Source organism: Chiloscyllium punctatum, chromosome 6 (genome assembly GCF_047496795.1).
Source record: "Chiloscyllium punctatum isolate Juve2018m chromosome 6, sChiPun1.3, whole genome shotgun sequence".
Classification (NCBI taxonomy): Eukaryota; Metazoa; Chordata; class Chondrichthyes; order Orectolobiformes; family Hemiscylliidae; genus Chiloscyllium; species Chiloscyllium punctatum.
This window is the reverse complement of record NC_092744.1, coordinates 42,661,255-42,687,379: the sequence shown is the minus strand read 5'-3', so window position 1 is coordinate 42,687,379 and position 26,125 is coordinate 42,661,255. Positions and strand designations below refer to the sequence as shown.

General features: G+C 41.5%; 2 protein-coding genes across 9 annotated transcripts in view; one reads left to right on the top strand and one right to left on the bottom strand.

Moving 5' to 3' along the window:
- LOC140478920 (probable cation-transporting ATPase 13A4) overlaps window positions 1-14,697 on the bottom strand; it is a 110,759-nt gene extending 96,062 nt beyond the window's left edge. The window contains exons 1-3 of one of the 2 annotated variants that reach the window (XR_011960895.1): window positions 14,539-14,697; window positions 14,153-14,239; window positions 6,056-7,010 (exon numbers count right to left, since the gene is read on the bottom strand). The gene's annotated coding sequence lies outside the window, so the exon portion shown is untranslated. Of the gene's footprint in view, window positions 1-6,055; window positions 7,011-14,152; window positions 14,240-14,538 lie in introns of those variants that run through there. The other variant, XM_072572549.1, reaches the window with a different exon arrangement.
- opa1 (OPA1 mitochondrial dynamin like GTPase) overlaps window positions 14,613-26,125 on the top strand; it is a 130,048-nt gene continuing 118,535 nt past the window's right edge. For 4 of the 7 annotated variants that reach the window (XM_072572547.1, XM_072572544.1, XM_072572543.1 and 1 more), the window contains exon 1: window positions 14,613-14,720. The gene's annotated coding sequence lies outside the window, so the exon portion shown is untranslated. The remainder of the gene's footprint in view (window positions 14,721-26,125) is intronic. The other 3 variants (XM_072572548.1, XM_072572545.1, XM_072572542.1) reach the window with 2 other exon arrangements.

Below are 26,125 nucleotides of genomic sequence, written 5' to 3'. Positions count from 1 at the left end.
GAATTTCTCCAAGTGCCACAATTGACCTGGATTGGAGTAAAGTAGTAATAGTGAATGATGCACTGAGATTAGAAAGTCAAGAAGCTGGAGAGTTGCAAGAGTAGTGATAATTCCCAGAAAATCATGTTTTTGGAGAGCTTCAGAAATTATAGTAGAATGTTGCATCATTAAAAAGAAGCTGAAAATTGAGTCTAAATGAATCCACAATGAAAATGCACTACACTCTTCTACAACCTTTACCCTATCAACCAGACACTTGATTGGTTCCAAAAACAGGAGATAAAAGTCTTGATTTTAAACATATCTAATAACACAAATGAATTCAAATTTTAATTCTCCTTCATTCACCTTCCTTATGTCAGTTAGGTGACCATAATAGTGGCCCATGAGATAATCTTCAGGTTTGGGATTGAAAACATTCTATGAAGATTTAGTAAACATTTTGGTTTTCATTGGAAGGTTAATATCAATGAATGACAAACATGCATTTGGTTTGGACTTGGAGTAAGACCAATATTTACAGAAATAACAAGGCCACAGCTGATGATAACAACCCCAAACAGAAACTTCATACACTCTTTAATCTGTCACTAAACTGAAATAGCAATGTACAGTGCGTGCCCAAGTACTGTTTGTCCCTCAATTTCTCTGTTAAAATGTCAGAAATAATACAGGGTTGACTGCATAGATAACATGACGCAGGACAATGAATAATAGATTTTCAAAGACTTGGAGAAAATGTGGTACAAGATTACCTGATAAATTAAAGATAATTTTGATTCCTGACCTGTCTTGAGCTGCTGACCTTAGCAGGGGCATGGTTTGGGGACTATACCTGACATCAATATTTCAGCGCTGAGAAGCAAATAATAATAATTTAAAAACCCAGCGTCTGTTTCTGATTTTGATCCAGCTATTATTAGGAAGATTTTTTTAGATACTTACTATCAGTGCTCACATAAGCAACTGTATCACTCCTCTGCTGTTACTGACGTAACGTGGAAAACTGTGGATGAAAACATTGTTCTGTAATGAACAACACATTGCATCTTTGTAACTATACTGTGATTATCACAAGGTAAATTGCTTTGAATTTGAACACTGTTGTAGCTGATCCTCTGTTCCAGAGGTTTAATTTTCAGGCACTTGATGCAAACGTTCTGTAAATATAAACCATAAGCTTTGAATGCAGAATACCAGACTATACTGTTCTATACTCTTGAGGCTGGTCCACTTAGCGAGAATGTGTTTACTCTGGGTTTGCTGCACCTCTGGCTCGACCTTCTCTAATGGTAATTAGTATCTGGCTCTCAAGAGTTCCAATAAGCTCTTTTATACATACTAATTTATAGAATATTGATTTTACGGCTCTCCAGTGCATGTCCTATATAATCTTGTAGTACAATTCTTTCATACCTTCCCAGACTCAACAGCAGTTAACTGATGATGTCAAAGTTACATCATCATTAGCATAACTATTCATTTGCATTACACTACATAAATTAAGCTCCTGTCAATGTAATTCCTTGCTGTTTAAATAAGATAATTATAACTTTGACTCTCACTCGCAAAATATTCTTACACTTCACCATAGAAAAACTAAATGTACAATAAAATCTCAATTCCAACTGTCTTTCACAACTAAGGGGAGGCAATAGCCGAATGGTATTATCATTTGTATTTTAATCCAGAGATTCAGATAATGTTCTGAGGACCTGGATTTGAATCCTATCGTGAGGGTGGTATTTGCAATTCCATTTTTTTTAAAATCTGGAATTAAGAATCGACTGATGACTACGAAAGCATTGTTGACTGTCATAAAAACTCATCTGGCTTGCTAAGTCAAGAAGGAAATTTGCCATCCTCACCTGGTCTGGCCAACATGTAACTCCACAGTCATAGCGATGACCACATTACATCAATGAATTCTAAAAATACTACTGGAGTTTACGCTGACCTCTCAATTGTCAGACCATTTATTTGCTTCAGACCATGACCCAACCACTCACATTCCTCACTTACCTTGTGTACGACACTACTTACTGAACCAAACAACCCCACTCCCCGTGCTGGACCTAACCGAACCCGATACCCCTGCTGCTAGATCCAACCCATCCCGATCCCCCCACTGCTGAATCTGACCCTACACCTGACCCTGTTCACCCTGTCTCCTCCCAGACTTAATTTCTCCTAGCCACTCCAACCTATTCTAAACACTGCATCACATCCCTTGCCACATTGTATCCTACCCACTTGGCACACTACCCCATATCCAAGTACCATACTAACGAGCAAGCAACCCCCCCCACCCCCATTCATCTGGCATCACACTCTTGGCACCATATCCCATACTCACCTTGCATCCTACCCTGTTAGCTTACCTTCTTATCAGCTGACAACCTATCTAATCAGCACTCTAGCATCCTAACAATTAGAACCCTAACCCTGGTCACTATCTCACCGTCAGTTCACACCCGATCTCTTCTGGTATCCTAACCCTGTTCTTTTCCCAGCTGGCACATGACTCATCTAACACCATTTACACCTGGCACACTACCCCCTACCCATCTGGCAGCCTAATATTTAGCATCCTAACATGACACAACCTTACATATATATGGTTTGATAACAGCTGTCAAAATGGCTGTCAGGTACTTGAAGTTTCAGAATCCTGCATCTGTTTGTGTGCAATGGGGATGCGGTTTGCCTTCCTCTGACAGGTTTGTGTGAAAGAACTGTCAGAATGGAAGTACAGCTCTACATTTTTGAGGGACCCTGAGCAGATTCTTCTTTCAGAAATGTGGAGCTTTTTGCATTAAAAAAAAGAGGGCCTGGAGTGGAAATCTGCATGAGAATTGCAGATATTCCAGCCAACTATGTTTCAATCACTGCTTTTTTTGGATTCACATCTAACTTTCCCAATATTTCCTGACACTTCCAATGTTGCTATTTGTTTGTCAAAAGTATTCTTTCCTGTTGCAATATGATTACACGGTCATAATGGAATTTTGGTTAAGTAGCCCAAACGATAAGGGCTAGAGAGCAAGTCTTATCCTGTCCTCTCCAAAGGTCCACACTTGTAGTTCCTTTATAATTATTGAAAAGTGATAACAGAACACATTGAATACAGTTAAATTCCTAATAATTTTTAGCATTACTTGCTCTTCAGATTTTAATTTGTGTGTATACAGTTAGAGCCATAGAGATGTACAGCACAGAAACAGAGCCATGGGTCTAACTCATCCATGCCAACCAGATATCCCAACCCAATCTAGTTCTACCTGCCAGCACCGGGCCCATATCCCTCCAAACCCTTCCTATTCATATACCCATCCAGATACCTTTTACATGTTGCAATTGTACTAGCCTCCACCCCATCCTCTGGCAGCTCATTCCATACACGTACCACCCTCTGCATGAAAAAGTTGCCCCTTAGTTCTCTTTTCTATCTTTTCCCTCCAACCCTAAACCTATGCCCTCTAGTTCTGGACTCCCCCACCCCAGGGAAAAGACTTTGTCTATTTATCCTATCTATGCCCCTCATGATTTTATAAACGTCTATAAGGTCACCCCTCAGCCTCTGATGCTCTAGAGAAAACAGCCCTAGACTATTCAACTTCTCCCTAAAGCTCAAATCCTCCAACCCTGGCAATATCCTTGTAAATATTTTCTGAACCTTTTCAAGTTTCACAATATCTTTCTGATAGGAAGGAGACCAGAATTGCATGCAATACTCTAAAAGCGGCCTAACCAACGTCCTGTACAGCCGCAGCATGACCTCCCAACTCTTATACTCCATACTCTGACCAATAAGGGAAAGCATACCAACTGCCCTCTTCACTATCCTATCTACCTGCAACTTCACTTTCAAGGAACTGTGAACCTGCACTCCAAGGTCTCTTTGTTCAGCAACACTCCCTCGGACCTTACCATTAAGTGTATAAATCCTGCTAAGATTTGCTTTCCCAAAATGCAGCACCTCACATTAATTCAAATTAAACTCCATCTGCCACTTCTCGGCCCATTGGCCCAGCTGATCAAGATCTAGTTGTAATTTGAGGTAACCTTCTTTGCTGTCCACTACACCTCCAAATTTGGTGTCATCTGCAAACTTACTAACTATACCTCTTATGCTCGCATCCAAATCCTTTATATAAATGATGAAAAGTAGGGGACCCAGCATCGATCCTTGTGGCACTCCACTGATCACAGGCCTCCAGTCTTAAAAACACTTTATCACCACCCTCTGTCTTCTACCTTTCAGTCAGTTCTGTATTCAAATGGCTCGTTCTCCCTGTATTGTGTGAGATCTAACCTTGCTAACCAGTCTCCCATGGGGAACCTTGTTGAACGCCTTACTGAAATCTATATAGATCACATATACCACTCTGCCCTCATCAATCCTCTTTGTTGTTTCTTCAAAAAACTCAATCAAGTTTGTGAGACATGATTTCCCATGCACAAACCCATGTTGACTATCCCTAATCAGTCCTTGCCTTTCCAATTACATGTACATCTTGTCCCTCATGATTCCCTCCAACAACTTGCCCACCACCGATGTCAGGCTCACTGGTCTATAGTTCCCTGGCTTGTCCTTACCGCCTTTCTTAAACAGTGGCACCACGTTAGCCAACCTCTAGTCTTCCAGCACCTCACCTGTGACTATCGATGATACAAATATCTCAGTAAGAGACCCAGCAATCACTTCCCTTGGTTCCCACAAAGTTCTAAGGTACACCTGATCAGGTTCTGTGGATTTATCCACTTTTATGCTTTTCAAGACTTCATGCACTTCCTCCTCTATAATATGGACATTTTTCAAGATGTCACTATGTATTTCTCTACATTCTACATCTTCCATGTCCTTTTCCACAGTAAATATTGATTCAAAATACTCATTAAGTATCTCTCAGTCATATGACATTTAAACAGACTCTTGGGTCCAACCAGTCCACACCAACAATGTTCCCAAACTAAATTAGTCCTACCTGCCTGCAGTTAGCCTAGATCTCTCCATACCTTTTCTATTCATGTACATATCTAAATGGCTTTTAAATGTTGTAACTGTTCCTGCGACCACCACTTCCTTTAGCAGTTCATTCTGCACACTAACCACTCTCCGTGTAAAAATGTTGCCTTTGTAAAACTTTATTCTCTCACCCTAAAAGTATACCACCAACTTTTAAACTCCCCACCAGAGAGAAAAGAACTTCTGCTATTCACCTTATCTATGCCTCTCATGATTTTATAAATCTATATAAGATCACCCCTCAACCTTCTACACACCAATGGAAAAGATCCCAGCCTATCCCTGTAACTCAAACCCTGCATTCCTGGCAAATTCCTAGTAAATCTTTTCTGAACGCTCTCCAGTTTAATAATATACTTCCTATAATAGTGACCAGAATTGCATACAGTAGTCCAGGAGTGGCCTCACCAAGTCATGGACAATCTCAACATGACATCCCAACTCTATAAACAAAGGTCTGAGCAATGACAGCAAACATGTTAAATACTTTCTTAACTATCCTGTTTACCTGTGATGCAAACTTCAAAAAAACTATGCACCTGAATCTCTATGTTTCTGTATTCTACAACATTACCCAGGGCCCAACCATTAATTGTGTAAGTCCTGTTTTCCCAAAATGCAATGCCTCACATTTATTCAAATGAAACGCCATCTGCCACTCCTCAGCCTACTAACTCAGTTGATCAAGATCTCTTTGTAATCTTGGATTAACTGGCATTTATTGATATCGAAATAAAGAACATTCACAAATACAGTAAATTTTATGAATTCAGGACACTCCAAAGCCAATGAAGCAGTGTCATGCTGATGTGTCAACCTAGATTGTCTGCTTCAATCTCTGCAGTGAACAGACCCTGGGTGACATTCCCAATTCAATATGGTTCCAGATGAGATACTCCAAACAGTTAGTGCCAGGTTGAGGAGAATGAACTGACTCCACTTATTTATTCATCTACCTACACCCTCATTTGCACCCGAAGCCAAATGAACTTATGTTTTAAAACAAGCCAAATTAACCAGTCCCTCTTTCATTAAGAAAGAGTAAGTTTATTAATTAATAAATACAAGAAGTAGTAGAAACACAACACACATATTAGAAATAACAGGCAAGTCAACAAAGATAATACTTAAAACACAGATACATGGACCAGTCTCCGAATTTGTTGTGCAGAGCAGATAGTTGAACATTGCAATTGCTGCAGTGGGGTCTTTAAGTACAATTGATGTTGGTAATTGAACAGACAATTTTCAAGATTCTTGGTTTTGCAGGCTGTCTGAAATTCTTTTGTCCTGATAATTTTTGTTCGCTGGTTTGCAGGACTTGGAGTTGGACAGGGTCTTTCACTGTAACACAGGGTTAACTAGGGGATATTTATTTGACTGTGAACATTACGAAAGCTAACACTCAAATCCAGGGTGTTATACATGGGTGCATTCAGTCCTAATAGTCTACTCCATTAGAGTCGAAACTGGCTTTTTAACCTGTGTTCTTGTGCATTCTTCAAGAGGAAAACAGTTTGAACATAATCCACAGAGGGTGGCTTTCTCTTGAGCAGGGGGTCATTGGACCCTTGTTATCTTTGCAGTCACAACAGATCACAGTCTACTCCGTTTGAAGTTTCTTTGACATGTTGGGCTGTTATGTCCCTTCGATACAAAAAATATTTTACATCTGCAGTTATTTTGCATCTGTAGCAGCCATCTTTTAAAAACATATTCAGAATTAAGGGCTAAAAAAGGCCATTGTATTTCAAGAATCCAACTCATTATGTAAGAATATATACTTAACAGATATCTTAAGAGGTATTACCACCACTACTGATTGAGCTGGTCAGGTTCTCTTGTAATAACTAAAGTTGACAAGTTAGCCTCTTGGGGCTTTTTTTTTGGCAAACACAAGATGGCTGAAAAGGTTGGACATCGATGTACAGCAGATGTTCATAGCTAGTCTTCATATAGACAAACTGGATAAGAGGAGATCCTGTGTAGGAAGAAATATTAGGGAGGTTATTCACGTTTCTGTAAACAGGCAGTTCTAAACATATTAGAATTTTAATAAGGGGCATTTTTGAATGTCTTAGTTTAGCCTCAGTCCCAAACTTGGTGTTAAGTAAAATGTCTAATCCTACAGTATTCTGATTTTTTTAGGTAATTGTAGAATTAGAAAGGCAAACAACAAATTAGTGTGAAAAGGTCAGTTATATTCCTTCAGTAAATGTTTGTAGGTAGTAAAGAGGCCTAATGCATTATTAGGAAAGATACAATAATAAATGGTGTAAACATGACCTCCAAAAACCATTGACACAGGAGGACAGAAGAAGATTATAAAAAGAGAGGTCACAACTGGGAGAGATAAACAAGTGAAACTTAAGTGCAGATATAGGTAATCAGAACAAGTTCTTCCATCCAAAATTCAAGGTAAGAGTGAGAGAGACAAATTACAAAATACAGAGTGAAAATGTGTTTCTGTCCTTAGTTGTTTGTGGAATCTAAAGTTTTATTTAATAGTTTGGTAAAGTTGTAAACTGATTGAATTTAACCCTCATCAGTGGAATTCGAATAGATGATTTTATTAAGAAAAGATAATTAGTAATGGAAAGTGGTTTGAGTCCAAACAATGAAGATCTATTTAAAAATGAAACTTTAGTTTAAAATCCACTTACAGCATGTAAAAAGCAGGGCTAATAAACTGCAGTAGCAAATCAAAAGGACTATTTATTTGATCTCTCAGGCTGAATTAGGGGTTCTTCTCATTTTGTCAGCTGTGTCACAGTAACTTTATATTAGAGTTGATTTTAAATACTTAATAACAATTGGTAGAAATTAATATCCTTCCTAATGTGCCATATTGAAGTTAGTACCGACTTTGGAAGCGTTCTTAGTGAAAAGCAACAATTTAGGTTATTGGTAAACAATGAGGTGCAGCTGACAAAGATCTGGGAAGGAAGAAAACTGTCAGAAGCATTCTAAGATTCCAAAGACAGATGTGCGAGGTATCTAGAAGACATCATGAGATTATGGCCTAGGACTGTCCATAGAGTTGTCCGTCATTGATTGCATGTTCAGTGGAATGGACCTATAGATAAGGGGAATGTGGATAATAATGACATCAACGTTGCACATAATTATTGTTATGCAAAAGGTATAAAAATATTGTATTTTGCTGGGGAACCCCCACAGCATCACTGACTTCCAATTTGAGCTGTAATTAACAGGGCAACTGAGCCCAACATGAAAGCCAGATTCAGAATGTCTTTGGCCTCTCCCACATATGTAGCAAAAGAGCTCTAAATAAAGATCGCTATTACTACGGAACACAGAACTTAGAACTCCTCTCTGATATTTCTCCCTACAACAGGTCTGATTGGACATAGCTGCTAGCTGCGTCTGTGGCGTGTGATTATACAACCAACAAGATAGAAAAACATATTTGATCTCATCCTTACCAACTTTCCAGCCACAGATGTATCTGTCCATGACAGTATCAATAAGAGTGCCGATTGCACAGTCTATGTGCAGACAAAGTCCTGCCTTCTCATTGAATATACCCTCCATTGCATTGTGTGGTACTATTACCATAACAAATGGGTCAGACTTCAACAGACCTAACTCAAGACTGGGCATCCATGAGGCAATGTGGGCCATCAAGAGCAGCAGAATTATACTCCTGCAACCTCATGGCCTGCCATAATGCCCACGCAACAATTAACATCAAGTCAGGAAAGCAACCCTGGTTCAATGGAGGGTGCAGGAGGGCATGCAAAGAGCAACAAACAGCATTAACAGCTAATGACAGCCAGAGGTAAATTATCCCAAAACCAACAGATCTAAGTTCTGCTGTCCTGCCACATCCAGTCCTGAGTAATGGTCGACAATTCAACAACTCAACTCCATGACTCGATAACTCACTTGAGGAGGAAGAAGCTCCACAATATCTCCATCTTCAATGATGTAAGAGCCCAACTCATCAGCGCAAAAGATAAGGCATCTTGGATCTGTCTCAGTCTTCTCTAGTGATCCCCAGCATTATAGATACCACTCTTCAACAATTTGATTTACGCCACATAATATCAAGAAACATTTGGTGGTTCTGGATACTGAAAAGGCTGTGGACCATGACAACATCCCAGTAATAGTACTAAAGACTTGTGTTCCAGAACTTGTCACTTTCCTAACCAAACTCTATCAGTACAGTTAAAATAGTGGCAACATGGAAAATTGCCCATGTATGGTCTGTGCACAAAAAACAGGACAAATCCAACCCGGCCAATTGCTGCCTCATCAGTCTGCTCTCAATTCTCAGGAAAGTGAAGGAAGGTGTCATCAACAGTCCAATCAAGCAGCACCTGCTCAGCAATAACCTGCTCAGTGATTCTCAGTTTGGGTTCTTCCAGGGGTTCTCAGCTTTTGATCTCATTGCAGCCTTGGTTTGAGCATGGAAAAAAAAAGAGTTGAATTCTCGAGGTGAGGTGAGAGTGACAGCCCTTTACATCAAGTTGCATCTGACTAAGTATGGCATGAGGAGCTTGAGCAAAACTGAAATCAATGGGTATCGGAGGCAAACTCTCTGTTGGTTTGAGTCATACCTGCACAGAGGAGAAAATGGTCGTGGTTGTTGGAGCGTAACCATCTCAGCTCCAGGATATCTCTGCAGGAGCTCCTCAAGGTACTGTCTGACACCAACCATTTTCAGGTCTTCATTAATGTCCTTCTCTCTATCATAAGGTGAGAAGTTGGGATGTTTACCAATGATTACACAATCTTCAGCACCATTCACTACTCCTCAGATACTGAAGCATTCTATGTTCAAATGCAACAAGATCTGACAATAACCAGGCTTGGGCTGACAAGTAGCAAGCAATGTTTACGCCATACAAATGCCAGGTAATGGCCATCTTCATTAAGAAACAATCTAACCACCACTCCTTGAAATTCAATGATGTTACCATCAGTGAATCCCCCATTATCGACATACTTGGGGTTACCATTGACCAGAAGCTCAACTGGACTTACAGCCCTCCTTTAGAATATAGCATGCAATTATGGTCTCCCTCCTATAGGAAAGATGTTGTGAAACTTGAAAGGGTTCAGAAAAGATTCACAAGGATGTTGCCAGGGTTGGAGGATTTGAGCCATAAGGAGAGGTTGAATAGGCTGGGGCTGTTTTCCATGGAGCGTCGGATGCTGAGAGGTGACTTTATAGAGGTTAATAAAATCAGGGTAAATAGACAAGGTATTTTCCCTGTGGTTTGGGTAGTTCAGAACTAGGGGCATGGATTTAGGGTGAGAGGTGAAAGAGTTACAAGGGGTCTAAGGGGCAACTTTTTGACACAGAAGGTTGTGCATGTATGGAATGACCTGCCAGAGGAAGTGGTGGAGGCTGGTACAACTGCAACATTTAAAAGGAATCTGGATGGGTATATGAATAGGGAGGGTTTCGAGGGATATGGGCCAAGTGCTGGCAAATGGGACAAGATTAAGTTAGCATATCTGGTCGGCATGGACAAGTTGGGCCGTAGGGTCTGTTTCCGTACTGGACATCTCTATGACTCAATCACTACAAGAAAATTCAGAGGCTAGGAATACTGTAGAGAGTAACTTACTTCTGGATTCTGTCCATCATCTACAAAGTTAAAGTCAGGATTGTGAAGGAATACTCCCCATTTGCCCCTCGTTGAATGCAGCTCCAACATCACCCATGAAGCTTGACACCATCTAGGAAAAGCAGCCCACTTATTTGGCATGACATTCACAAGCATCCACGCCTTCCATCATTGATGCCCAAGAGCAGCAGCATGCACTGTTTACAAGATTAACCAAATATCCTTAATAAACACATTCCAAACACATGATCACTCCCATTTAGAAGGACATGGGCACCTGCAAATTCTGCTTCAATCCATTCATCATCTTGACTTGGAAATATATTGCCATTCCTTCACTGTCACTGGTCAAAATCCTGAAAGTCCCCCCCTCCAATACCATTGTGGGTTAACCTACAACACATAGACTGCAGCTGTTCAACATGACACCTCAGCACCATTTTTTCAATGGGCAACTAGGGATGGGCAAGAAATGCTGGCCAGCCAGCAACATCCATATTCCATGAGCGAATAAAAAAAGCCAACTCATATTCAACTGCTTTTCGCCCTCCATGGCTTATCATTCGCCAAACCTTTCTTTGCCTAATGGCTGTTCTCTTTTTCATCTCCATCTCCACCTATTGTGCACTCCTTTACCACACCCACCTCCTGTCTTGAGCCTTTTCCTAGCCAAAACTAGTTTTGATGAAATGTCACTGGACCTGATACGTTGACTCTACTTTCTCTCCACAGATATTGCCAGACCTGCTGAGTTTCTCCAGTAATTTCTGTTTATTGTATGTTCCCTTGTTACACCTCAGATGGAATTTTGTGCACAGCTGTGGGTGCCACATTGCAAGAAAGATGTAATTGCATTAGAGGCACTGCAGAAGCGATTTATGAGAATGGTTCCAGGAATAAAAACTTCAGTTATGAGGGTAGATTGAAGAATCTGGGACTGTTCTCCATGGAAAGAAGAAAGCTGAGAGGATATCTAATACCAGTTTAGAAAATCATGAGCAAATTTGAAAGAGTAGGGAGCTGTTCCTCCTTACGAGAAGAACAAGATCGAAACTGCATAGATTTAAATTGACGTGCAAAAGAAGCAAAAGTGATTTTTTTTCAATGAATGATTAGGGTATGGAAGGCAGAGCCTGCAAATGTGGTGGAGGTGGGTTCAATAAAGACATTCAAGAAAGCTTTGGATGATTATTGGGTAAACATAGTGTGTAAGAGGACAGGGTAAAAACAGAAGACTGGCACTCGATAATGATGCTCAATGGGCTAAATGGCCTTTTTCTATGCCATAACAGTTCTATGATTCTGTAACTTGCCTACCTATCTTTTTGTTGCCATCAAATTTAATATTTATTTGCTCACATCATCCAAGTCATGGATGTAAATTACAAAAAGTTGAAGCTCCAGCCCAGTCCCCTGTAGGATTCCACTTGTCACATGCTGTCAATCAGACAAAGACCCATTTATGCAGACTGTTTCTGCCACCTAATACTGTTAACCTGACCCCACAAGCTTGTATTTCCTGCAATAAATTTTTATGCGCACCTTATCAAATGCACATCACTCCTTCGAAGCAATACATTTCTTAAACATGATTTCCCTTCATGGAACCATGCTGAATCTTCCTGATTATATTGAGATTTTCTACGTGTAGCTATGGTCTCTTTAGTTATTCATTGTATCACATTTCCCATATCAGACAGCCTCAAGCTAATTGACCTAATGTTTCCTGTTTTCTGCTTAGCTCTCTTCTTGAATAGAGGGTTTATATTTGCTACTTCTCATCTTATGTACATCCAACTGGTACCATCCGATCCCCTCTCTCAACTCCTCCTTATCTGATATCCAGGACTGAATGAGCAAAAATTTAGAGTCATAGAGATGTACAGCATGGAAACAGACCCTTCGGTCCAACCCGTCTATGCCAACCAGATATCCCAACCCAATCTAGTCCCACCTGCCAGCACCCGGCCCATATCCCTCCAAACCCATCCTATTCATATACCCATCCAAATGCCTCTTAAATGTTGCAATTGTACCAGTCTCCACCACTTCCTCTGGCAGCTCATCCCATACACATACCACCCTCTGTGTGAAAAGTTGCCCCTTAAGTCTCTTTTATATCTTCCCCCTCTCATCCTAAACCTCTAGTTCTGGATTCTCCGACCCCAGGGAAAATACTTTGTCTATTTATCCTATCCATGCCCCACATAATTTTGTAAACCTCTATAAGGTCATCCCTCAGCCTCTGATGCTCCAGGGGAAACAGCCCCAGCCTGTTCAGCCTCTCCCCATAGTTCAAATCCTTCAACCCTGGCAACATCCTTATAAGTTTTTTCTGAACCCTTTTAAGTTTCACAACATCTTTCCGATAGGAAGGAGACCAGAATTGCATGCAATATTCCAACAGCGGCCTAACCAATGTCCTGTACAGCCGCAACATGATCTCCCAACTCCTGTACTCAATACACTGACCAATAAAAGAAAGCATACTAAACGCCTTTTTCACTATCCTACTGTGACTCCACTTTCAAGGATCTATGAACCTGCATTCCAAGATCTCTTTATTCAGCAACACTCCCGCGGACCTTTCCATTAAGTGTATAAGTCCTGCTAAGATTTGCTTTCCCAAAATGCAGCACCTCGCATTTATCGGAATTAAACTCCATCTGCCACTTCTCAGCCCATTGGCCCATCTGGTCCAGATCCTGTTGTAATCTGAGGTAACCCTCTTCGCTGTCCACTACACCTCCAATTTTGGTGTCATCTGCAAACCTAATTGGGAAGACTGATTTTGGTTCCAATTTCTATTCTCTGGCTATCAGTAATATCCCTCCCCTGGCAAGAGGCTGAGACAGTCCTTGTATATTTGTATGCCTCTACCTAAAAATCAGTTTTCATCCTCACATATAAACAATTTCTAAGGCCACATACTTCTGCCTCTGCAGCATCTCCAGATTTTGCCCCTTTTCAGCTCATTAGTGCCTTTACACTCCTGGAGAATCTACTATTATAGTACACTCAACTCTTGCATTCTCCATTAATTGTAAAAACGCTGTCACCCACTTTTTTCACTTGCATCAGAAGCCTCAGCATTCACCTATCCTGTAGTCTAATCTCACTGGTTTACATTGGTGTCCAGGCAATTAGTAAGTCCAGAAGCCATTTAAACAGAAGTAGGCCAATCAATCCTCTCCACCATTTAATGAAATCATGGCTGATATGATAATCTTTATCGCTACTTTCTTGCATCTTCTCATGACCCTCCTTCCCTCACTGATTTGTCTATTTCAGCCTTGAATACACTTAATCACCCTGTCTCGACAGTCCACTTCGGTAAAGAATTCCACACATTCACTACTCTCTGAAAGAAGAAATTCCTTTTCCTCTCTGTCTCTGAGATTATACTCTCTGGTCCTAGACTGCCCCACAATATCTCGGTTTTAGAATTCTTGTGTGAGTTTTCAAATCCCTCAGGAGAATAATGCCAAAGAACAAATAGATTCCTGAAGAAGGGTTATACCTGAAACATCAACTTCACCACCTCCTGATGCTGCCTGGCTTGCTGTGTTCTTCCTGTTTCCTGCTTGTCTGCTTTGGATTTCAGCATCTGCAGTTTTTTGAACAGAACAAATAGAGGACAGAAAATGCAGTTAAAGCAAGTAAAAAGCTGTTTCTTTTACTGATTTTTTATTCTCAGATAATCCACAATAAGACACTATATATGCATCTCACATAACTAAAAATATACAGACTGAGATGCTTAAAATCACACATTCCTAATACATTTAATTTTTAACACATTGATAAGGAATATTGCTCTCACAGAATGTGGGAAAGTAAAATCATTTACAGCATAAATTATGTTGTTTGTGGACACAGCCTGGGGAACATAGCTGCACGACTTACAGCATGAGGCTGATGTGGGAGTCTCTGGGCACTTTCTCCACCTTCTCGAGGGAGGACTCTTTGTTCCGGGTCGCGTTTGCAGCCCGGACCTTGAAGCAGGGGCCGGAAGTAGCCGGGCTGTTCGCTCCTGAATGAGATTCCGGGTGGACTCGGGCTGAGTACCGCTCCGGCGGCCTATGCTGGTAAGAAGCTGTTTGATATGTCCCCGGTGGAGGCCGTGGGCTCTGAGTCCCCCCTCGGTCGCGGGTTGAAGTTGCCCTCTTGCCTCTAGGCCTTCCCCCCACCCCCACCCCGGCGCTGATTTGCTGAGTCGCCGCCAGTTGTTCACCCCGGGACTTTCCTCGGCCTCTGTCTGAATGTCAGCCCTTTACTGGGGCCCTCACTGTTCAAACTGGTGCCGTTTGTCCGAAACAACAGCAGCCCCATTAACCGCAGCTTGTCCAGCCCCATCTGTCCTGCTCCCCTCTCCCCTTCAAGTCTTTTCAATGTGAAACGAAGGCACCGAAACCGAGTCTAATCCTGTCCTTGCAGTGTGTCCGGACGTCTGTATTTCTAATAGGTATCAGTGACCAGCAGCAAAACGCAGAATCTACTGTGAGTGACACCTCCCTTGTCTCTGGATTCTACCTTCATTTGTCGTCCTTTTACCAGTCCCTCTAGTTGCTTGACCCGAAACGTTGACTCTGTTTTCTCTCCACAGATGCTGCCAGACCTGCTGAGTTTTTTTTTCCAGCAATTTCTGTTTTTGCTTATGGTTTGTGATGGTTTGGACTAGCTGTCAGAAGCTGTTAGTTAATGACACCAATTCTGGTCTCCTTCCTATCGGAAAGATGTTGTGAAACTTGAAAGGGTTCAGAAAAGACTTACAAGGATGTTGCCAGGATTGTAGGATCTGAGCTACAGGGAGAGGCTGAACAGGCTGAGGCTGTTTTCCCTGGAGCGTCGGAGGCTGAGGGGTGACCTTATAGAGGTTTACAAAATTATGAGGGACATGGATAGGGTAAATAAGCAAAGTCTTTTCCTTGGTGTCGGGAAGTCCAGGTCTCGAGGACATAGGTTTAGGGTGAGAGGGGAAAGATATAAAAGAGATCTAAGGGGCAACTTTTTCACGCAGAGGGTAGTACGTGTATGGAATGAGCTGCCAGAGGATGTGGTAGAAGCTGGTACAATTGCAACATTTAAGAGGCATTTGGATGTGTATATGAATAGGAAGGGTTTGGAGGGATATGGGCCGGGTGCTGGCAGGTGGGACTAGATTGGGTTGGGATATCTGGTTGGCATAGACGGTTTGGACCGAAGGGTCTGTTTCCATGCTGTACATCTCTATGACATAGCCAGTCAGAGTATTAGTATTGGAAATTTTCTTCCATGACCCAACTTCCCAATTTGGGTGGTGGACCACCACTTTAATTCATCTTGTAAGATCAAGTTCTTTTCAATTAAACTTTCTCTAAAATATTTCATCAGCCATGCAAATAGATTTTTGTTTGTCGATATTTATATATATATAATTGTGTAAAGTAATTGTCAGAAAAGTTATTCAACACTAAAAATGCTTGAACGTTTGTCGACTTAGCAGGCTGTATAGTTTGAAGTACTGTTGACACCAAATAATTTCATCATTGGTACTGTCACGTCCATAAACGAGACTGCAGATTTGCACATAGACCCATAACCAACAATCCAACAAATGACCTACAAATGACTTCTCTCTCATCTGTTGTTCAATTGCTCTTCAGTGTTTGAAAGTGTACTCTCAAACATTGTTTCAGTGTCATAGAGTCACAGATGTACAGCACGGAAACAGACCCTTCGGTCCTACTCATCCATGCCGACCATACACCAGCCCAACCTAGTCCCACCTGCCAGCATCTAGCCCATATCTCTCCAAACTCTTTGTATTCATATGCCCATCCAGATGCCTTTTAAATGTTGCAATTGTACGAGTCACCACCACTTCCTCTGGCAGCCTTTTCCATACACGTACCACCCTCTGTATGAAAAAGGTGCCCCTTAGTTCTCTCTTATATCTTTCCCCTCTCACCCTTAAACCTATGCCCTCTAGTTCTGGACTCCCCCACCCAGGGAAGAGACTTTGCCTATTTATCTTATCCTTGTCCTTCGTGATTTTATAAACCTGGGAAAACAGTCCCAGCCTATTCAACCTCTCCCTTTAGCTCAAATCTTCCAGCCCTGGCAACATCCTTGTAAATCTTTTCTGAACCCTTTCAAGTTTCACATCATCATTCCGATAGGAAGGAGACCAGAATTGCACACAATAGTCCAAAGGTGGCCAAACCAATGTCCTGAACAGCCGCAACATGACCTCCCAACTCTTGTACTCAATACTCTGACCAATAAAGGAAAGCTTACCCAAACGCTGCCTTCACTATCCTATCTACCTGTGACCCCACTTTCAAAGACCTATGGACCTGCACTCCAAGGTCTCTTTGTTCAGCCACACTCCCTAGGACCTTACCACTAAGTGTATAAGTCCTGCTAAGATTTGTTTTCCCAAAATGCAGCACCTCGCATTTATACAAATTAAATTCCTTCTGCCTCTTCTCAGCCAATTGGCCCATCTGATCAAGTTCCCGTTGTAATCTGAGGTAACCTTCTTTGCTGTCCACGACACCTCCAATTTTGGTGTCAGCTGCAAACTTACTAACTATACCTCCGATGTTCACATCCAAATCATCTATATAAATGATGAAAAGTAGTGGACCCAGCATCGATCCTTGTGGCACTCCATTGGTCACAGACCACCACCCTCTGTCTTCTATCTTTGAGCCAGTTCTACATCCAAATGGCACATTCTCCCTGAACTCCATGAGATCTAACCTTGCTAATCAGTCTCCCATGGGGAACCTTATTTAACGCTTTACTGAAGTCCATATAGATCATGTTCACCACTCTGCCCTCATCAATCCTCTTTGTTACTTCTTCATAAAACTCAATCAAGTTTGTGAGACATGATTTCCCACGCACAAAGCCATGTTGACTATTCCTAATCAGTTCTTGCCTTTCCAAATGCAGGCACACCTTGTCTTTCTGGATTCCCTCCAACAACTTGTCCACCACCAATGTCAGGCTCACTGGCTTGTCCTTTCCACCCTTCTTAAACAGTGGCATCATGTTAGCCAACCTCCAGTCTTCCTGCACCTCACCTGTGACTATCGATGATACAAATATCTCAGCAAGAGGCCCAGCAATCACCTCTCTAGCTTCCCACAGAGTTCTAGAGTGCACTTGATCAGGTCCTGGGGATTTATCCACCTTTACCCGTTTCAAGACATCCAGCACTTCTTCCTCTGTAATGTGGACATTTTCCAAGGTGTCACCATCTATTTCCCTACATCCTATATCTTCCAAGTCCTTTTCCACAGTAAATACTGATGCAAAGTAGTCGTTTAGTTTCTCCCCCATCTCCTGTGGCTCCACACAAAGGCTGCCTTGCTGATCTTTGGGGTCCCTAGTGCTTAATGTATTTGTAAAATCCCTTTGGTTTCTTCTTAACTCGATTTGCCAAAGCTATCTCATTTCCCCTTTTTGCCCTCCTGATTTCCCTCTTAAGTATATTTCTACTGCCTTTATACTCTTCTAAGGCTTCACTCGATCCAACTTGCCTATATCTGACATATGCATCCTTCTTTTTCTTAACCAAGCCCTCAATTTCTTTAGTCACCCAGCATTCCCTACATCTTCCAGCCTTTCCTTTCAACCTAACAGGAAGATACTGTCTCTGGACTCTTGTTATCTCATTTCTGAAGGCTTCCCACTTTCCAGCCATCCCTTTATCTGCAAACATCTGTCCCCAATCAGTTTTTGAAAGGTCATGTTGAGGATGCACCCTATTGTCCTTCACATTTTGGTTTTACAGTCTTACAGCTAAATCTAATTAAAAGTTTGTTTTTGGTATCTGGTGCCAAGTCTAGCCTTTCACTTCTAGAGCTTGTCCAGTGTTGTTTATGACAGAAGGCTGAACACACTCAATTTTTGATTAGCAGCTTTGCTTTGGATGGCAATGTGGGAAAGAAAATCTGTGACTAAGAATTATAGTTGTGACAGAGTGGAGTGTGTCTTTAATCTGGCTTGGTTGATCATAATCTTGGAGTGTGAGATGCTGGGAAAGTTTCCAGCAAACTTTATTTTTTAATGGAAGTCTTGGCATATTGATAACGTGAAATATATAATCATAGAAATTTGTAGCAGTGCAGAGGTCATTCGGGCCACTGTTTATCCTAGTTCTTTGGAGGGGCAATTATGCTTTTGTCCTGTTGGGAGAAAAAGAAGTTGCTAATTATATGACTAGAAACTGCATTACAACGAATGGGAGTATTTCTTGCTGCACTTAAAGGTGACACAACATAAACTTTATTGTTCAGAGCTGTTGTTGCTTTTACCGCTTCCAAGTTTTGTTTCTCAGACTGGAATTACTTCATTATTTTGGATATCTGGATAATACCGAAATATCTCTCAGATTTTGAATTAGTGTCAGCTTTAACATTAGAATTGCAAGTGCAGTGACCATAAGACCATAAGACATAGGAGTGGAAGTAAGGCCATTCGGCCCATCGAGTCCACTCCGCCATTCAATCATGGCTGATGCGCATTTCAGCTCCACTTGCCAGCGTTCTCCCCGTAGCCCTTAATTCCTCTAGACAACAAGAACCTATCAATCTCGGCCTTGAAGACATTTAGCGTCCCGGCTTCCACTGCACTCCGTGGCAATGAATTCCACAGGCCCACCACTCTCTGGCTGAAGAAATGTCTCCGCATTTCCGTTCTGAAATGACCCCCTCTAATTCTAAGGCTGTGTCCACGGGTCCTAGTCTCCTCGCCTAACAGAAACAATTTTCTAGCATCCACCTTTTCAAAGCCATGTATTATTTTGTACGTTTCTATTAGATCTCCCCTTAATCTTCTAAACTCCAACGAATACAATCCCAGTATCCTCAGCCGTTCCTCATATGCTAGACCTGTCATTCCAGGGATCATCCGTGTGAATCTCCGCTGGACACGTTCCAGTGCCAGTATGTCCTTCCTGAGGTGTGGGGACCAAAACTGGACACAGTACTCCAAATGGGGCCTAACCAGAGCTTTATAAAGTCTTAGTAGTACATCTCTGCTTTTATATTCCAACCCTCTTGAGATAAGAGACAACATTGCATTCGCTTTCTTAATCACAGACTCAACCTCTTGTGTGAAAACATTCTGTTTGATTCAATTTATGAAGAAAGATTGTGCGCTGAACATTCAATACCTCTTCAAAATTCGATGCACACGAGAGTTGATACTTTGAGGGAAAATTGATATATTATTTCAAATAAAATATGGAATAAGCAGGACTGCGTTTTGACAAATACCAGTACTGGTTGCAGAACTAAAATTAAAAATATTGCATGAAAAGACTTTTGAAACAGAAACAGCAAGAACACAGAAGATTGCAACAACCAGTGAAGGAGCATTTCAAATCACTTTGAAGTGAGGTGAGGGATCTGCATAGCTGATGGACTAAAAAAATGTCAAAGGCCAAGAGGTTAAACAGTAAACAAAGGAACTGATGGTCTTATCAGGAGAAGTAAAATATACACATCTTTGAGCTGTAAAGGGAGTGAGGTACAATAAGAAATTGGGAAGGCAAAGTTCATATTCAAAATGCAGAACAAAGGTGATGAACAAATCTATTCAGGTAAAATATTGCAAGAAAAAAGATATTATTAAATTTGCAAGGGTTCAGAAAAGATTGACATGGATGTTGACAAGGATTTGAGCTAGAGCGAGAGTCTAAATAGGCTTGGCTCATTTTCTCTGGAGCATTGGAGGCTGAAGGATGACCTTATGGAGTTTATAAAATTATGAGGGGCATGGATAAGGTAAATAGTCAAGGTCTTTTTCCCAGGCAGGGGAGTCCAGAACTAGAGGGCATAGGTTTAAGGTGAAAGAAGAAAGGTCCCTTTTAAATCTAAGGGGCAACTTTTTTATGCAGAGGGTGGTGTGTATATGGAATAAGCTACAGAGGAAGTGGTTGAGATCGGTACAATTACAACATTTAAAAGACATCTGGATGGGTGCATGAGTACAAAGGATTTAGAGGAATATGGGACAAATGCTGTCAATGGGACGAGATTAATTTAGGATATCTGGTCGGCATGGATGAGTTCGACCTAAGGGTGTGTTTCAGTCCTGTAGAACTCTATGATTCTAAATATAGTGTAAATCTCCTTATTCATATCTACAAGTCTTCAAATTCTGGCTGCTTTAACTTCCATGATTTTCTTTGCTCCACTGTTAGTGCCAGTGTCTTCTGCTTTTAGATTTTAAACTCTTGGATTCTCTCTCCAAACCATCCTGGCTTTCTACCTCTGGCCAAGCTTTTGCTCACCTGTCCTTCTACCTCTGTATGGCATGGTGTCACATTATATCTGGTAATTTTCCTTTGAAAGACCTTTTCAGCACATGATAAGTGAACAGAACCTTTCTGCTTAACCTTTATTTCTTCAGTCTCCTTCAACTCTTCTGGAATTTTAGGGCTCAGTGCCTGGGACCTTCCAAAACCATCATGCTGTAATTTGGCATCTGCCTCTTGTTACATTTTGATCTATTTATGTCATCGCTGTCTTCTTGAACTTTTATTTTCATCTCCAGCACTTTTTCACTACTACTCTCTCATTTCCTTTTCTGAGCTTCCCTCTTTTTACTGAAACACTCCCTCCCTTCCGTCTTTCTCTCAACTTGTTCTCCCTTTCTCTCACTTGCTGCTGTAATGCACACTTGGTGTTTAAACTCTGTCTCTCCTTTTCTGCTCCATCCTCCATTGTAGAGCTAGGGTAATTATTTTGGGTGCAGGACTTTGTATCAGTTTTTGGTCTGACTCTTATGTCTGCTTGGCTAATGAATGAGGTCTAACTGCTTGTCAAGTTATCTGGAGCATCTCAGGTCTATTTGCTTCATATTCTAACCACAAATCTCAATGGTCGTAGGTTTAGAGAAGCTGGTATGTCTACAGTTACCTTTTGCTTTTCTAAATATATTGGCAGCAAAATTTACTATGTTGTTCTGAGAAAGGAATTATGAGAATTTAAGGTTGTATTTCTTTATCTTGAAGATAATTTCAGCCACTGAATTTTCCTTCCTTGGTTTCTCATGGGTTTCTTTCAGTATCCAATTAAGGCTCATTTGAAAATTTGGATTCTCCTCAGATTTTTGTGCACTTTGGTGAAACTTGTGGCTAGTTTTATTGATTCCAGTACCAGTCAAACCCCCAACTTCTGTCACAAGCAAGAACAGATGAAGTTATTTATTTTTAATGATTTTCTCTGCAGTTGATATCACAGGTGGCTTTTAATTTTCTTGTTTTCCCTTTGCCCTTTTAAAAGTAGGCCATAGTGTGTTTCCCCAAACCCTGTCAGCAATTTAAAATGACACATAACAAATTATTTATGGTTTAAAAAAGGTCATGGTAGGGTCCTGGGGAGTGTTGTCAAATAAAGAGACCTAGAGGTGTAAGTACATAGTTCCTTGAAAGTGGCATCACAGTGGCGATGAAGGTGTTTGGCATGCTTGCCTTCATCGGTCAGAGCAATGAGTACAGGAGGTGGGAGGTCATATTACAGCTGTACAAGATATTAGTAAAGCCACATTTGGAGTACTGCATACAATTCTGCTCACACTGCTGTAGGGTGGATGTTATTAAACTGGAAAGGGTGCAAAAAAGATTTACAAGGATGTTTATCAAGACTGGAGGGTTTGACTTAGAAGGGGAGGCTGGATAGGCTGGGACTTCTTTCCCTGGAGCATAGAAAACTTATAGAAGTTGATGGGGTGTATCGATAAGATGAATAGTCAAGGTCTCTCCAGGTTAGGAGAGTCCAGAACTAGAGGGCATAGGTTTAAAATGAAAAGGGAAAGATTTAAAAGGGACTTGGGGGTGACTTTTTCACACAGAGGGTGCTGCATCCATAAAGTGAGCTGCCAGAGGAAATGGTAATATTGAAAAGTCATTTGGACAGGCATATGAATAGGCAAAGTTTAGAAAGATATGGGCTAAAAGTAGACAAATGGGACGAGTTCAGTTTAGGAAACCTGGTCGGCATGGATGTATTGGGCCAAATGCTGTATGATTCTAAAGTTATGTTTATTACTGCATTCAAAATGCTAGTTGGTTCATAGTATCTGCCACATTCTCTCTCACTCTCATGCACATGTTCAACACAGAACAAATAATAAGGAAAGGTGAGAAATTACAAATTAATTAAACTCCAAGATATTGGCGTTGGTTAGAGAAAATTTGGCTAGAGAAAGATAAGGGCCAATTAAGGATAGTAGGGGGAAGTTGTGCATGGAGTCTGAGGAGATGGGGAAGCGCTAAATGAATATTTTTCATCAGTATTCGCAATCGAAAAAGACAGTGTTGTCGAGATGAATACTGAGATACTGGCTACTAGATGAGACGGGATTGACGTTTGCAAGGAAGAGTTAGCAACTCTAGAAAGTGTGAAAATAGATAAGTCCCTTGGGCCGGATGGGATTTTTTTCCTTGGATTCTCTGGGAAACCAGAGAGGACATTGCAGAGCCTTTTGGCTTTCATCTTTGTCATCATATCTACAGGAATTCTGCCAGAAGACTGGAGGATAGCAAATGTTGTCCCCTTGTTCAAGAGGAGGAGTAGAGACAACCCTGATAATTGTCAGCCAGTGAACCTTACTTCGGTTGTGGTTAAAGTGATGGGAAAGTTTATAAGAAATAGGATTTATAATCATCTAAAGAGGAATAAGTTAATTAGGGATAGTTAACACTGTTTTGTGAAGGGTAGGTTGTGCCTCACAAACCTTATTAAATTCCTTGAGATAGTGACCAAATAGGTGGATGAGGGTAAAGCAGTTGATGTGGTGCACATGGATTTCAGTAAGGTATTTGATAAGTTTCACCATGGTAGGCTATTGCACAAAATACGGAGGCATGGGATTGAGGGTGATGTGGTAGTTTGGATCAGACGTTGGCGAGCTGAAAGAAGACAGAGGGTGGTGGTTGATGGGAAATGTTCATCCTGGAGTTCAGTTACTAGTGGTGTACTGCAAGGATCTGTTTTGGGGCCATTACTGTTTGTCATTTTTATGAATGACCGAGATGAGGCCGTAGAAGGATGGGTGCATAAATTTGCGGATGACATTAAGGTTGGTGGAGTTGTGGATAGTAATGAAGCATGTTGTAGGTTACAGAGAGTCATAGAGCCATAGAGATGTACAGCATGGAAAGAGATCAGTCCAATTTGTCCATGCCGACCAGATATCCCAACCCAATCTAGTCCCACGCGCCAGCACCTGGCCCATATCCCTACAAATCCATGCCCCTCATGATTTTATAAACGTCTATAAGGTCACCCCTCAGCCTCTTATGCTCCAGGGAAAACAGCCCTGGACTGATCATCTCCCTATAGCTCAAATCCTTCAACCCTGGCAATATCCTTGTAAATATTTTCTGAACCTTTTCAAGTTTCACATCTTTTTGACAGGAAGGAGACCAGAATTGCATGCAATACTCTAAAAGCGGCCTAACCAATATCCTACTCAATGCTCTGACCAATAAAAGAAAGCATACCGAACGCCTTTTTCGCTATCTTATCTACCTGCGACTCCACTTTCGAGGAGCTATGAACCTGCACTCCAAGGTCTCTTTGTTCAGCAACACTCCCGAGGACCTTGCCATTAAGTGTATAAGTCCTGCTAAGATTTGCTTTCCGAAAATGCAGCACCTCGCATTTATCTGAATTAAACTCCATCTGTCACTTCTCAGCCCATTGGCCTATCTGGTCAAGATCCTGTTGTAATCTGAGGTAACCCTCTTTGCTGTCCACTACACCTCCAATTTTGGTGTCATCTGCAAACTGATAACAGGTGAGCATATACCTGTTATGCTCACATCCAAATCATTTATATAAATGCCGAAAAGAAGTGGACCCAGCACTGATCCTTGTTGCGCTCCACTGGTCACAAGCCTCCAATCTGTAAAACAACCTTCCACCACCACTCTGTCTTCGATCTTTGAGCCAGTTCTGTATCCAAATGGCTAGTTCTCCCTGTATTCCTTGAGATCTAATCTTGCTAATCAGTATCCCATGATGAACCTTGTTGAATGCCTTACTGAAGTCCATATAGATCACATCTACTGCTCTGCCCTCATCAATCCTCTTTGTTACTTCTTCAAAAAACTCAATCAAGTTTGTGAGACATGATTTCCCATGCACAAAGCCATGTTGACTATCCCTAATCATCCTGTCCCTCAGGATTCCCTCCAACAACTTGCCCACCACCGAAGTCAGGCTCACTGGGCTTCAGATTGTTGCGTCAACCTGTGGAACCATCAAGGGCCGAAGGGCCTACTGTGCTGTAATGTTCTATGTTCACGTTAATTTCAGAGTCCATTGGAAATTATTTCACTGGCCTGTACAAAAAAGTCCCTTTCACAGGCACATAGATGTAGTCAAATGGCTGATTAAGGTGTAGCAATTGTACGCTGGGAATTTGTTTGTTTTGTATGAGAATGCAGAATTTTTTGCAGAAGTCAGGGTTTGCACATAAACTTCGATAATTTAAACAAACCCATTTCATTTAAGTGACGGGGGCTTCCACCTTAGTCGCACAACTAAGAAGGTGGGTTTTGATCTGTTAAAATCTTTAATGGCTTTTAACAGAATCTGTGGAGTCATTAGCACTAAATCAAGCATAAATGCATGGATTTCTTTGCTCTGAGCATTCGTTTATGGGATGAGGGCGTTGCCAGCTAGGCCAACATTTATTGCCTATTCCCAATTGCCTAGAGGGCAGTTAAGAGTCAAGCTGTGGGGTTACTGTGGGTCTGGAGTCACATGTAGGCCAGATCAGGTAAGGATGGCAGTTTCCTCCCCTAAAGGATATTCATTTAGTAACAAAGAAGGTTGATGAGAGCAGAGCAATAGATGTGATCTATATGGACTTCAGTAAGACATTCGACAAGGTTCCCCATGGGAGACTGGTTAACAAGGTTAGATCTCATGGAATACAGGGAGAACTAGCCATCTGGATACAGAACTGGCTCAAAGGTAGAAGACAGAGGGTGGTGGTGAAGAGTTGCTTTTCAGACTGGAGGCCTGTGACCAGTGGAGTGCCACAAGGATCGGTGCTAGACCCACTACCTTTTGTACAGGAGTTGGGAGGTAATGTTGCAGCTGTACAGGACATTGGTGAGGCCACTGTTGGAGCATTGTGTGCAATTCTGCTCTCCTTCCTATCGGAAAGATGTTGTGAAACTTGAAAGGGTTCAGAAAAGATTTACAAGGATGTTGCCAGGGTTGGAGGACCTGAGCTACAGGGAGAGGCTGAATAGGCTGGGGTTGTTTTCCCTGGAGCATTGGAGGCTGAGGGGTGACCTTATAGAGGTTTACAAAATTATGAGGGGCATGGATAGGATAAATAGACGATGTCTTGTCTCTGGGGTGGGGGAGTCCAGAACCGGAGGACATAGGTTTAGGGTGAGAGGGGAAAGATATAAAAGGGACCCAAGAGGCAACATTTTCACGCAGAGGGTGGTACGTGTATTGAATGAGCT